We start from the raw sequence: 14,235 nt of genomic DNA on the forward strand, positions 1-14,235 counted from the left end.
GACGTCGGCTTTCGGAAACAAGTGGATCGTGGTAGCTACCGACTACCTCACCCGCTACGCCGAGACAAAAGCCCTGCCAAAAGGCAGTGCATCCGAGGTAGCTAAGTTCTTCGTCGAAAATATCGTCTTACGTCACGGCGCCCCGGAGGTCCTTATCACCGACAGAGGAACGGCATTCACTGCCGACTTAACTCAAGCGATCTTGGCATACAGCCAAACAAACCACCGCCGGACGACAGCGTACCACCCACAGACCAACGGCCTCACCGAGCGGCTTAACAAGACGATCGCCGACATGCTGTCAATGTACGTAGATGTCGAACACAAGACGTGGGACGCCATTCTTCCGTATGTGACCTTCGCATACAACACGGCGGTGCAGGAGACGACGCAAATATCTCCGTACAAATTGGTCTACGGAAGGAGCCCGGCAACGACGCTCGATGCCATGTTACCCAACGTCACCGACGAAGAAAACCTCGATGTGAGCGAGTACCTTCAACGCGCCGAAGAAGCCCGACAACTTGCGCGTCTCCGTATCAAGAATCAACAGACGACCGACAGCCACCGTTACAACCTTCGACGACGCTTCGTGGAATACCAGCCCGGTGAACGTGTTTGGGTGTGGACACCGATACGCCGACGTGAACTAAGTGAAAAGCTTCTGCAACGGTACTTCGGACCGTACAGGGTGGTTCGACGTCTCGGCCCACTTGATTACGAGGTTGTCCCCGACGGCATCACGAACTCTCAACGACGCCGATCGCGACCTGAAGTCGTCCATGTCGCGCGCCTCAAGCCGTTTCATGCGCGTTAACAAACTGAACCAGTGTTTTTTTTGTATTATTGTTGTATCGTAATTTATTCATTGTACTTTCTTGCATTATTATTGTACTTTCATCTTTAGTTAAAGCATCGGGACGATGCCTTTTTTCAGAGGGGGGCAATGCCACGTTCCATTTCACAAGCTTTTGTTATCGTTCCGAAACACCACACGATTCTCGGCGCAAACCGCGCCTGCAGGTTTCGAGAAGGTTCCGGACTGTAGTAGATCATTTCGATAAGATCACGCCCACTGTGCGAACGGTACAGATTGTTCTGGAACCTACGCCACCGCCAGCGATAACGCTAGAACATTCGGCGGCAAGGGTATAAATGCCGACGCGCTTCGCCGCTTGTCAGTAGTTGATCGAAGGCCGACGCTCCGTTCGCCGCTATCAGTCCGAGACTGCTATCTGTGCGAGACTGCTGCTGTAATTGGACTTTCCGTTTACCGGGCACAGGTTCGTCCAAATAAACAGTTAAATCCCAACACGAAGTCTCCTGTCTTCGGCCACGTCACGACCCCGTGACAATATATACACGATTTCTGATCACAACAAATTAACTGTGTTCCAAGGAGTGGCAACCAACCAGAATGTGTGATTACATCCGAGTAGAAATTGAAAACTTGTGCATTACAGTGACAAAACGAACCATTCTTTTCATAATATGAATTGGATTAACAGCTTTCAATTTTATTCGAAGTCGCAAGAACCGGTACGTGGCACTGCTTTATAGACACGCCTGAGTACTGCGCGAATGTCTCATTCGGATTGCTGTACAGGCGGGGCCACTATTACAGGTAACATGAAGCGGGTCGCCGCACTCAGCGGAGCACCACGATGGGCACACGAAGTATTGCAATGCAAACGCAATCAGTGTCAGAGGTGGAGTTAGCTGTGCGTTGTCTACTACTGTCCCTTGCACTTCGCCACAATCTGCGAAATTTACATTGTGCACGCAGTTTTACCAAAGAGCGTGTGGCTAAGTGGGAGGAACCATAGCACATGACGCACAGCTAACTACGCCTTCTGCACCGATCGCCCTTGCACCATAATACTTTGTGCGGTACCCGCTTTGCGGTACAAGGACCGGGGCCACATGCGCCGTGTTAGCTGTAACAGTGGCCTTTAGGCATGCTACTTTCCTGCTGAAGATTAGTCTTATATTATCAGGCATTACTGCTTTATTTGGTGTTTATTAAGAGGTAAAAGGAGCCGACAGTGAGATGCAGCACTGCCTTAGCAGCAAATAGTAGAAATAAAAGCCCATGTCAAGTCGTTGCCTACACATGCAGTGTGCACGCATGTAATATGCTCATGCGTACTCACTACATACCACACTACGCAAACGTGAACCCCCACAACACAAGTTTGATTGATAGAGCTTCACTTGTTTACAGACATACAATTTCTAATGCACTCACTGGCCATTGTTTGCAGAATGTGTGGTATTTATGACTTTTCTGGCACTACAGAATGAAATTTCTGACAAAAATATTTTCAAGAGTTTTTTTTGTGTGTGTGTTACTATTTCACGGACAGACACTCTGACCAGTAAGCTTTCCGCTGCTCTGAGGAATTCCTTGGCAGTACCTTTATCCTAACCACTCTATTGCATCAAAATGGCCAAAATATGCAAAAAGATCTTGAAAAATGTGATGTCACACTGAGATGCAGGTGCTCAAGTTTCAGCACAAAATTCTAAAATAAAACTGACCTTCACTTTCTCTTCTAATAATGAACACATGACAGTGAAATTATTTATAGTAGAGATTTCAAAGAACAATTTATCAGTATAAAATGAGTTAGCATATCAATTCAGTGTCCATTTAATGGAATCAGATCCCCTTAACATTGGTAACCTTTTTCCACACTGAACAAGAAGCACAGAAAACCCAGAAACTACACCTCAGGGCTGGCTGTGGAAAAGACAGTGCTCACATGTCCAGCAAATGAAAAAAACATAGCATAACTTGTCCAACATATTGATTGAAACAACATATCCTTCTCGGCATCCATTGCTAGGCATGGTATATTCATGCTCATAGAACAAATACACATTGGCATCTTTAAATAATATGGTTTCATGCAGCACTCCACTGAACATAAGAATGCGTCAGCTATCAAGATACGCAATGCTCTCTGTGTGAACATTGGCAAATGCAAAGGCACAAAATAAAGTTCATTTAGTGAAAGAGGATTTAATGGCAATGCACGATAGTGTGGATCCTCGCTAGCACAGGGTAATTCATCAGAAATTTTTGCTATCTGGAACACAATACAATGATTTCATGCTTTTCATGGTGGTGCAAAATGCCCTTGGCGAAGGAGGCCCTGAAGGCTACACGATACTTTTGACTGGCTTTCAAAAGCCACTCAAAACCAGTATCCAGATTGCTTGCACCATATGAAGTTTTGTGCTCATATAAGTGCAATTTACAAAAAAAAACAATAGTTAAAGAAAAAAACACTTTCTACACTTTCAGTGACTTCATTGTGAAGAGAGGTGCTGGTGATTGAGTATAATGAGCACTACAGAAGCCAGAGTGCATGCTCAGCCTTGTTGCATCGGCTTAGATAGGTAGTGTTGCCAATAATAGAGGATTGGTAAATGCCTGCATATGTAGTGCTTGGCATACAGTAGTCTTCTTGAGCAGTGTCCCTCAAGTGCTTGCAGGAGGCCAGTGTCAGACACTAATTCGTGCAAGCTTTAGCTTTCTATCTAAAAAAAAAAAAAAAGATGACATGACCAGTTTCGTACTGGTGCATGCAAATGCCGCTTTTAAATGCATCTATTTACACCAAGGCTCAGCATGTCTTCAAGTTCACCTAACGATGTGCCTTCTAGCGTACAAATGGTACATAAGAGAACACTGTCACAGACTTTGAAAACTATACACAGCGTGTTTCAAACAATGAGTCGAAAGTCTTAAAAAATCAATCTTTTCTTGCTGCTTTCACAATTGCTTTTTCTGTAGCAGCATTTTGAGGTGGTTAAAGACATCGCTTGAGAGAGTAATTAAAAAAATTGAAATATTTATTGGAGTTAAGCTTTCTTGTCAAATGGGAGAATTTAACCCACTACAGCTTATAGATATACAAAAACTGGCCTCTAGTAATTATTATGGCGTATTGATATTTAACCAAACTCAATGGTGAAACGAAAGCACCGATGAGTGCAGCAAGCAGACGACTAAAATAACATAACTGTTCAAGACAACAGTTCCATATGAGCAGTTGTACATTTGTTAACATATACGCTTCATGCGTGCTATAATTGCAAGCGCAGCCTGCACACCCACACAATAAAGTCAGTTGATAGTCGATGCAAGGACACCAAGTAATTGTGGATGTTTCAGAAGAATAGTGCGTTTGCACTCTTCCGCCTTTTGATTTCACCACTTAACTTGGATGACTTTCACTACTTTGCAATTAGGTATTAGCAGCCGCTTTGTCAAAATGTCAAGCTGCAACGAATTATTTGCATGAAGGACTTCAATTCTACCATTTAAATAATTTAATTTAAATTTCTAAATTTCTGCCCCAATCATGTCCTTGGCCATCTTAATATGCCTACAGCTACAAAAAAAGTAGGTAATGAGCTTCCCTAATTTCTGAAGATTTTCTGAAAACACTGCGCATGTATATGCATAGTAGGCAGGTTCAAACAAAAAATGTAGATTTATTAGCTGTGCCGGTGCTCCTACTCTTTGAACATCATGGATAGAAATAAGGTGCAAGCATGGTCGAAGTGAGAGAAAAAAAAAAACACCGTTGCAGCGAATGCAAAAGGTACAACAGAGTCAACCACTTGTGTACTATGAACATGCAACTCACGACAGTTAATGCAGATTTCGAGTGCAATTCCCAGCATGCCTTTTACGTTCTAAAAATTAGAGATCTGCAGCGTGGCAGAATGGTGCCTTAGCAATCTACACAACTGTCGTGAGCTACATAGTACATTAAAAGGTGACAATTCAATTTAGTGTCTTCTTAAAACAGCATGAAATTGTCTAATTGGTGGTCAAGAGTTAACAATGCACAATATCCAGAGTTGCACATAGTAGTTACAAGCATATTGGCTTTATTCATCCTCACAGACTGTACTTGTACTTGTAATCCTGGCTAATGATCATACTGGCAAGTTTACGATGCACCACAGAGCTTTCTAAAAACGCCCAGCAAAATTGTGCAATTTTATTCAGTCATGGCAGCGAGAGCCTAAATTTTTATATTTAACAAGAATAAATATACTCTCAGGATGTAAATTGACAACTAAACATAGTTCTACATTTCTATTAAAAACACAGAAGCAACCAAAGGCCTGACTTTCTGCTGAGACATCCCAATGCAATGTAAACATACAGTCGTCAGCAAGCTTAAAGGAACACTAAAGGCAACTATTAAGCCGACATTGATTGTTGAAATAGCGGTCCACAAACATCTTAGTGGTACTTTAGTGCCAAAGAAGTGCTTATTTTGAAATAAAATCGCGTTTTAGTGGTCCACATCGGGTTCGCGCACTTAAAATCACCCGCCTCAGTGGAACACCCGACGTCATTGTTTCTGTACACAATGTTGCCTATTGAGCCGTCAAAACGATGAGTCAGTGTCATGTTATTAATGCAAGTTTTTTTTTATGATTGTTATATTTCAAGTGACATGTTTTTCGATTAGTTTATTGTTCATAATATTCTTTGAATGACCTGTTCAGTAAAAATGCCTACTTGTTGTCCCTACCCCACATTACAAATGCATGCATTATCTTTTCGCAGTCGTTTTTAATAACCTAGTTCATAATTTTGCTATTACTAAAATTGTTTGATTGTGTGTTCTTTAATAATGTATAATTTATAATTTGTGTGTCATTTTGTAATTCCGGCTTTTTCTTGTGTTTCCATCATTATGACTTTGTGTAAACAAATATTCGCTTTCATATGCCCTCCCTGCTATAATCTTCGATGAGATTGGCAGTATTGTTAAATAAATAAATAAAATAAACTGCTTGGCCCCCAACACTAGTACCAGCTGAGGAAAAGTAGCAGGAGCCACAGCAGCAACAATGGCCATTGAAAAATTTTTAACCATGGCCTTCAAGATTGCAGGCGTGCTTGGTTCAAGTGGACCTCATTAGATGAGATGACTTGACCTGTCCAGTTTAACCAGGCCAAAATTGAATTTTTGGACCACTTGTGCCAGTCCCTACAGTAACGTTCGGTGGTTCATTTTTACATGAATCAAACAGAAATGAACAAGCAGCATTTTATTACGTCTTTTTATGCACGAAAGGTTCTTTATTTAGCGCAGCTACATTGATTACTAGTGATTAATTGTAGACAACAAGTTTTACCGTGGTGCATTTGTTCTCGTGTATTTACCTTAATTTCTTACCTTAATTTACCTTAATTTCGTGCATTCACCTTAATTTCTCGGTAAGTAGGGCACTGTTATTGATAATATTGCCGTTTTAGACGTCATACATTGAGGTTTCACTCTGACATGAATTGTTATTTGATTTTGTGTCCCTTCAACTCAAATGCCCCGTAGTGTGTCCTGAAATAGTTTAATTGAGACCAGCAACATGTAGCTTTGAGTTCTGTTGCAGAGATGGTACCAACGCATGCTGACGTACTATTCAAGCATACCATGGTATTATCTCGCAAACAGCAGCTAGCATTTCACAACAGACATCAGTTAAATCAGTCCTGTGTTTATGTTCGCCGCATTTATGTATGTTATTTAAAGGTGTAATACAAACTTTGTACACTTTGAACATTTCAATATGCGATTCTGTAGAATCTCAACACACAATCAATTTATATTGCAGAGTAGTATACAGAACTTGCACTTCACGAGAAACACAAGATGTGCCCTTAATTATCACTCTACTGGCCAGTACTGCGACATGTGTACTACATCATTGAAAAGGTATGCAACCAAAGTTCTCTCAGTCATGTGGTGGCAAACCAAGATCACACGGACAAGCACACAGGAAATGTACCAACAGTATTTTGGCTCATCACAAGGCAAGCCCACAACTGTTGTCACATGCTATATTCTCCCAAAGATGTTTACTCATTCATGACATGACTTACGAGTCAACTGCTAGTTAGTCTTCGGTAAGGACGTTCTTTTCACCAGGCTTGAATGCAGGTAAGTCTCGATATGAACAGCTGGCACAACGAAATGCATCGCCAAGGTAGCACTGAAGAAGATATAAGAAAATTGCCACGTTGTATGCTATACCACAGCATTGTAACTTTCATGTGCATAGAATGCACCTTTAGTAGGACATAACAAATTCAAGGCGATCTGCTATCACAGGTCCTTGACAATGCTAGGAGGATTTAAAAATTATCTGCACTCTAGTTGCACACATCCCCATAGTGCACTTTTATACGATGTCACTATGCATCCCATTACAGTCGGCAGGTTTCCAAACACTAACACTGATATCAGTTCGGTTTAGTGGCACACAAACAGACTAAACTGATGGCTGCCCCCTCGCACAGGAGAAAAAGAAAGCAATGTGCATGAAGGTATTCTTCGAGCCTGATAAACATGTCCATCGCTTTTGGAGATCTTGTGTATAGTGATGAGGAAGTGTTTTGCAGCAATAAACTGTTTGAAGTACATACAGAATTGTGTGCAAGTTTTAAAGGAAGGAAGCCCAACTGTCAATCATAAAAAAGGAGCTACACAAACACCTACACAGATGACAATGTCAAGCATGCACATACACAATCCTATTCTGTCAAACCCTCCTTACTAGACGGCTAAAAGTGAAAAACTGGACACCGATGTCCACAGTATGTTATTTCTCCTCTAAGAAGTTTAGCTAAAAATCCTACACTGAGTGCAAACAATTTATTAACATACTGTATACTTTTGACTATATGTCAGGGCTATTGACCATTTCTATCAGTGGTTCTGAGCAACTCAAAATTTGTTACTGTGCTTACATTTCCACATGAAGATGTCTGCTGCTGAGATGCAGCAGCCTTGGCAGCTGCTTCACGGTCTAATTCTTCAGCAAGACCGCATGTACAGTTTTTGCAAGCACGTTGCTTCTTCTCACCACCACATGCTGCAGCAAAAGAATCACATGCAATTTAAACCCAATCACACTAGCATGCCAAACAAATTAGCCTCTGTTATGACTAATGTTACTGCCCTGAAATATGTTCAATTGCTATGATGACAGTCTGACACAGTGCCACTTCTCTAAACACTGCAGAGACAAATTTACACAAGCAACTTTTGGTTATGCATAGAAGTAGAATTATCTTAATTTGACAGGCTAATTTTCATACAGTTTCTATGGGTCTAAATTTTTGTTAGCATCCAAAAATTACGTTTTGCAAAATAATTCCAACTAGGATGGTCACGTTGCATGTGGCCAACTAGAACGGTGAACTCAGCAGTGGCTCCAAGAACACCAGTGTAGGACTAAGCTGCCCTCAGCGTACAGTGAATATGTCAACACACACTTTCCATCGAAATGTTTTACTTGCGACCTACTTTAAGAACCTTTTTGGGATCATTTTAGGAGCATTTTTTATGCGATTGTAAAGTGATAAAAAACCTATACGGTAAGGTAAAAAATTATGCACTCCAATTCTGTATGTTCAAGTTCATGGACATGCAAAAATGAGTGCGTGAAGAAGTATCACGTGGAAACACATGAGGGAGAAAAGCCACTTTTTATACAGTCAGCATTGTCTTACTGCGCACGCTTTCGAGATTTTGCTCACCCAATATCTGAACCTTAACTAGAGGCAGTGACACCATTTTTCAGAGGTGTGTTCACACTGCTATACAAGTCTCCTGTATACATAGGCAGCTCTGAGCGAGTGTGAAGCTCAGCAAATCTAGGCAAGGTAGTATTTGATTTTGATATTAAAGTGAATTCTCTCATGGCGCACCTACTGACATCAACACTAGCCTGACGTCAGGCTACAGTACTAATTCCGGTTACTTCACGTAGCAGTCTAGCTAGTTGTGATGACATCAGGCACTAAAACTTCCAAAATGGCCTCCCATGCGTCACCAAAACATTCAAAATGATCGCTTGTGCATCACCAACGAAGCCACGGTGCCATGGGGCCATAGAAACGTCATGATATCTTGTTGCGACACCTGATGAGAAGCTCATACCATGCTGCGACGTCAGGGTACAGTAGTAGGGAACCGAAACTAGCTTTCAGAAACAAACTGTAATTACTTTTTCAGAGCACACTCACACTTAGTAGTACATTTTCAAGTATCTTGATGGCTTGGCCGTTCATTTGAGGAAAAAAAAAAATAACGGCTACGACAAGTTTTCATGTCTAGCAGTGAAGGGATCGCCGTTAGACTAACTTTTGCAGCCAAAAAGCGGCGTGCCCTACCACTGCGCAAGCAAACTGTGCAGGTGAGCATATTGTAAAATATTATTTAGTTGTGAGCATGCCCAGAGAGCAAAAACAAATGCGAAACCTATAATAATCATTTCTCTAATTGCCAATGCAAAGGAAGCAGTTTTTACGAGTCGCCGAACAGAAAACGCAACCATAAAGGCATCGTTTGTCAGTCAGTGCCTACACAGAAACAGCGGTACTCGCGTACCAAGGAGCAATGAACAAGATAGTAACAAATACGTCACTTGTCAAAAATTTCTAAAACAGAAAGCCATCACTTTGGCAGGCACAAAAGCAGGAACTAGCCAGAGAATGAAACCAAAGCTAGCCAGCACATCGCAGTAGTAGAGTATTTGGAAAAATACAAGGGTTCCTTGAAAGAGTACCGCTCTCTTGTAAGCAAAGCGAAATCTAAATATTTTACACATGATTTGCCTTCCATGTTAAATACTAATTCGAAAAAATTCTGGCAAGTATTTTCCCCTCATAATGCTACCACATCTGTCAGTATACAAGATGCTAACCATATGCCTCTATCAGATGTAGATAGCGCTTCAGTGTTGAACTCATTTTTTTCATCTGTGTTCACGTGTGAAGATCATTCCAGAGCGCCCAAAGTTCCCGAGTCTGATTATACATTTATGGAACCTATTGCCGTCAGCACTAAAGGGATTGCAAATCTTATTGAAAAACTTAAATTATCTATTTCTTCAGGCATTGATAACATTAATTCTAAGGTGCTCAAAAACACGTCATTATGCTCAAGTAAAATCCTGTACCACATCTTCACGCAATTTTTATCAACAGGACAACTGCCAGCTGATTGGAAAATAGGTAAAGTAGTTTCCTTATTTAAAAATGGCAATTTTTACGCACCAGAATATTATCGCCCCATATCACTAACATGCATTAGCTGCAAGATGCTTGAGCATATCATTTATTTGTACATTTACTGTCATTTAGAAACCAATAACTTCTTTTTTGAGAACCAGAATGGATTTAGATGAAGTTTTTCTTGCGACATTCAACTACTGGAATTTACCACTGATCTTCACTTCAAAACGGATAATAATTTACAAACCTACTGCATTTTCCTAGATTTTTCTAAAGCATTCGACCACGTACCTCATTCCCTTCTGATTTCAAAATTAACAGAACTTCATTTAGATTCACTAACCTTATCGTGGTTTCGTAACTTTTTGTCTTTTCCGATGTCACCTCCAGAGTGCCTCAGGATAGCGTCTTGGGGCCACTACTTTTTTTCTAATTTACATTAATGATCTTCCAACTAATATTTGTTCGTCAATACGACTTTTTGCTGACGATTGCATTCTATACCATTTTATAACTAGTACCGATGACCACCTTGCTCTCCAAAAAGACTTCAATCTCATTAACAACTGGTGTGGTGCATGGCAAATGACTTTAAATTTATCAAAATGTAATGTAATATACTTTAGTCAAAAAAATTAACTGTTGAATTTGATTACTCCACAAATAATTCCAACGTGACGAACGATGGTTTCATAGGTAAGTTGTTTTAGACTGCTTGTTGAGTTCCGCAAGTTCTGGCGCAGGTATCTAAGTGACCTGGATGCCTTGGCAGTAATGATGTTAATATGCATGTCCCATGAAAGATTGTGCTTGACATGGACGCCTAAATATTTATACGATGACGCCTGTGATATTAATGTGCTATCTATGAGGTATGAAAAATCGGAATTGATGCACTTGCGGCTGAAAGTGATAACCTTTCATTTAGCAGAGTTAGGACTCATCTGCCATTTGTCACACTACTTTGTAATTATTATGAGATCATTTTGAAGTAAGAGGTGATCTTCAGCGAATTTAAGCAATCGGTAAATGATGCAGTTGACACCGAAAAGACGTAGGTTAGAAGATATGCCTGTGGATAAATCGTTAATGTATATTATTAAGAACAGTGAAGGACCAAGGACACTGCCCTGGGGCACACCTGATGTTACGTAACAGAGAGATGAGGTAAAACTGTTAGCTGAAGTAAACTGCTGGCGGAAAAAAAGAAAGTTACGAAGCCATGATAATGTTAAAGAATTCAGACAAAGAGCTGATAATTTAGAGAATAAACGCAAGTGTGCCACACAGTCAAATGCTTTAGCAAAATCTAAATAAATAATATCCCATCGAATATTAGCACCCGTGTTAGAGTGCAAGTCAGTTGTGAATTCTAGCAGCTGCGTGTCACACGACAGTCCTTTTCTGAAACCGTGTTGCTGAGGAAAAAAGAAAGAATTATGTTCAAGATGAGCGTAAATATGGCAGGCGATAATGTGTTCAAGTAACTTACAGCAAATGCATGTCAGTGATATCGGTCGGTGGTTATGCGGGAAATTTTTATTACCGCTTTTGAAAATTGGGATGACCTTGGCAATCTTCCAGTCCATGGGTAATAAGCCTGATGATATTCATTGCTGAAAAATGTAGCAAAGAATTTTACTTGATATTAGGACTGTGTTTTTTAATATTTTAAAGTTAATGTTGTCCACTCCAGCACTGGTTGAGATTTTGAGATTTCCTACGAGATTAGTGACACCTTCAGCGGAGACATCAATCGCACTCATGTACTGATAATATGGTCAGGAACAATGGGTATGTTGGAATGATCTTCCCTCGTAAATACAGAAGCAAAATATCTGTTAAAGACATGCGGGCATTCGCTATCATCAAGTGGCTGCTAATTATCATCGCACAGTGAAATGTGATTACTAATGCTATTGGGAGACACAACACACCAAAACTTCTTAGGATTAGATTTCAAGAGAGAGGGAAGATCCTCGGAAAAATATTTCGTTTTTGAAGTTCGAACGGCACAACAGTAGCTTTTTAAGCATTCGCGAAATTTTTTTCCAAGCGATGGTTTGCCCCAACTTTTTTGGCACAAAAAAAAAACCATACAACCAGAAAAAAAAAACATCCCGAAAAACAAGAGGAGGGGTCTTACTCACAAGCATCAGCATCAGCATTGGCCAAACACACGAGAGTAAGGTTTCCCACTAAAGTGAGAGTCTCAAAGGATCAGCACAACTAGCAGAGTCTATTTCCGTAAAAAAAAAAAAAAAAAAAAAAAACGTGAATATGTCTTTCTGGGACACACGTGAACGGGCGGGACGGCGCAGCTGGCTGCTGCAAAAGCGCGGGTCAAGATATTGCTCACTACTAGATTCTTTTGACAGGAACTCCAGAACTCATCTAGACCTTTTTTTATTGAGATTGCAATTATATGGACCGTCTAGGCTGTTTTTTTTTTTTTTTGCCATCGCCGCAGTCATTCAACGTAAATGTATACGCATATGAACACTCAAGAAAAAAAAAAGCAGGTCGTTGGGATGCGTCGCCACGCGCTTATCTCTTACGTGTAGTTTGATTGATTTGATTGATTTGTGGGGTTTAACGTCCCAAAACCACGATATGATTATGAGAGACGCCGTAGTGGAGGGCTCCGGAAATTTAGACCACCTGAGGTTCTTTAACGTGCGCCCAAATCTGAGCACACGGGCCTACAACATTTCCGCCTCCATCGGAAATGCAGCCGCCGCAGCCGGGATTCGAACCCGCGCCCTGCGGGTCAGCAGCCGAGTACCTTAGCCACTAGACCACCGCGGCGGGGCTCACGTGTAGTTTGCCCCACAGACTGGGGAGGGGAGTTAGATGCTTGTACGCGCGCGCTTATCCTTTGGTGGGGACAATCGCGTGCCTTCGGCTTTCACTGGAACGATTGCACTAGTTGCCGGGTGCACAAAGGTCACTTCGGTCTCTGCACAGGCCCTAGGGTTGCCACCTTTCCCAGAAAAAAACCAGCCCGTCGGCGGGGGCTCACGAAGCTGAAGTTGTGTGGAAAATAAACAAAGTCCATGTTAATTCTTCGACATGCGATTACATTTATTGTACCCGTCTTCAACATCAACATATTATGCCCACGTACATACAAACACAGCACTGAGCAAATAAATTAGTCTCTGGTGGCAATTGTACAAATATCATGAGTCTTACAATGTTCGCACTGAAAACGAGCGTTAAATTATTACGCATGCTGAACAAAATATTTGCCGCCGAGGTTTCCGTAGACACAAATCCGTAGACACAAACTTCATTTCAGACAGAAACTTGCAGAAAATGATGAATTTAATGCATTTTCACAAACTACCACGCCTTGAACAAGTGTGCCTTCAACTTCCTCAAACGGCCTTGCCTGGAACAGGCGTGCCAAAAATGCAACTCTCAACCCGCTCAGCCCCCACTACGATAGCTAAAACCACTACGAGCGGCACCTGCAGCGAACAATGTTCCCAGGTGAGATAAAGCCCCTAAAGAAGGTGTAACTTCTCCGCGTCTTTGTGGAAGAAGGAGAGTGGGATATAAAGGAGAGGTAGAGAAAGGGAGGTAACGGACACAAACACGTGCACCTTTCAGCTGTGGTGCTGGCGTACAGCCTCACGTAAACAATAATATGGCTAACTGTTTAAAAACTTGTGAAATAAAGTCTGATTATCGGAATAGTCCTGCTTTCCGAGAATATTTTCGATGTTTTCGTCATTTTTTCTGAGCTCTTGAGTGCTCCTTTAAAATGTATACAATGCATGTATACCTACACGTGCAATAATGTGCAGTACACACACAACGCATAAAAGAAATAGAGAAATCCTATGTGCTCGCTTTCTCCTATTTACGGAACTTGAATATGTACTTAGAATTCGACTTAGCGGCACGAATGAGCTTCTTGTTTTCTCTCGCCATCTTTACATATTCTTCACAGCTGTACACCAAATTATACCACGCACAAAGTTTTGCTTTAGCCGTTGGGACGCTTAGCTGGTTTCTTTCATTCGTCCACAAGTTTCCCATCACGCTGAAGACGTGTTCCACGAACGCATTGCTACAAGGAATGGAGTAGACATGCTTCATTAGGTTCTGCAAGAAGGGCCACTTTACCTCTTTCAAAAACTTCAGTTAAATCGACCTTGATTTCTCGTCAC

At 41.3% G+C, this 14,235-nt stretch overlaps 1 pseudogene; it reads right to left on the minus strand.

Annotated features, from left to right (window-relative positions):
• Nucleotides 1–6,915: 6,915 nt before the first annotated feature.
• The window catches only part of LOC142775149 (anamorsin homolog), a 28,571-nt pseudogene continuing 21,251 nt past the window's right edge, over nt 6,916–14,235 (minus strand).

This window comes from Rhipicephalus microplus, chromosome X (genome assembly GCF_043290135.1).
Source record: "Rhipicephalus microplus isolate Deutch F79 chromosome X, USDA_Rmic, whole genome shotgun sequence".
In the NCBI taxonomy this organism is placed as follows: domain Eukaryota; kingdom Metazoa; phylum Arthropoda; class Arachnida; order Ixodida; family Ixodidae; genus Rhipicephalus; species Rhipicephalus microplus.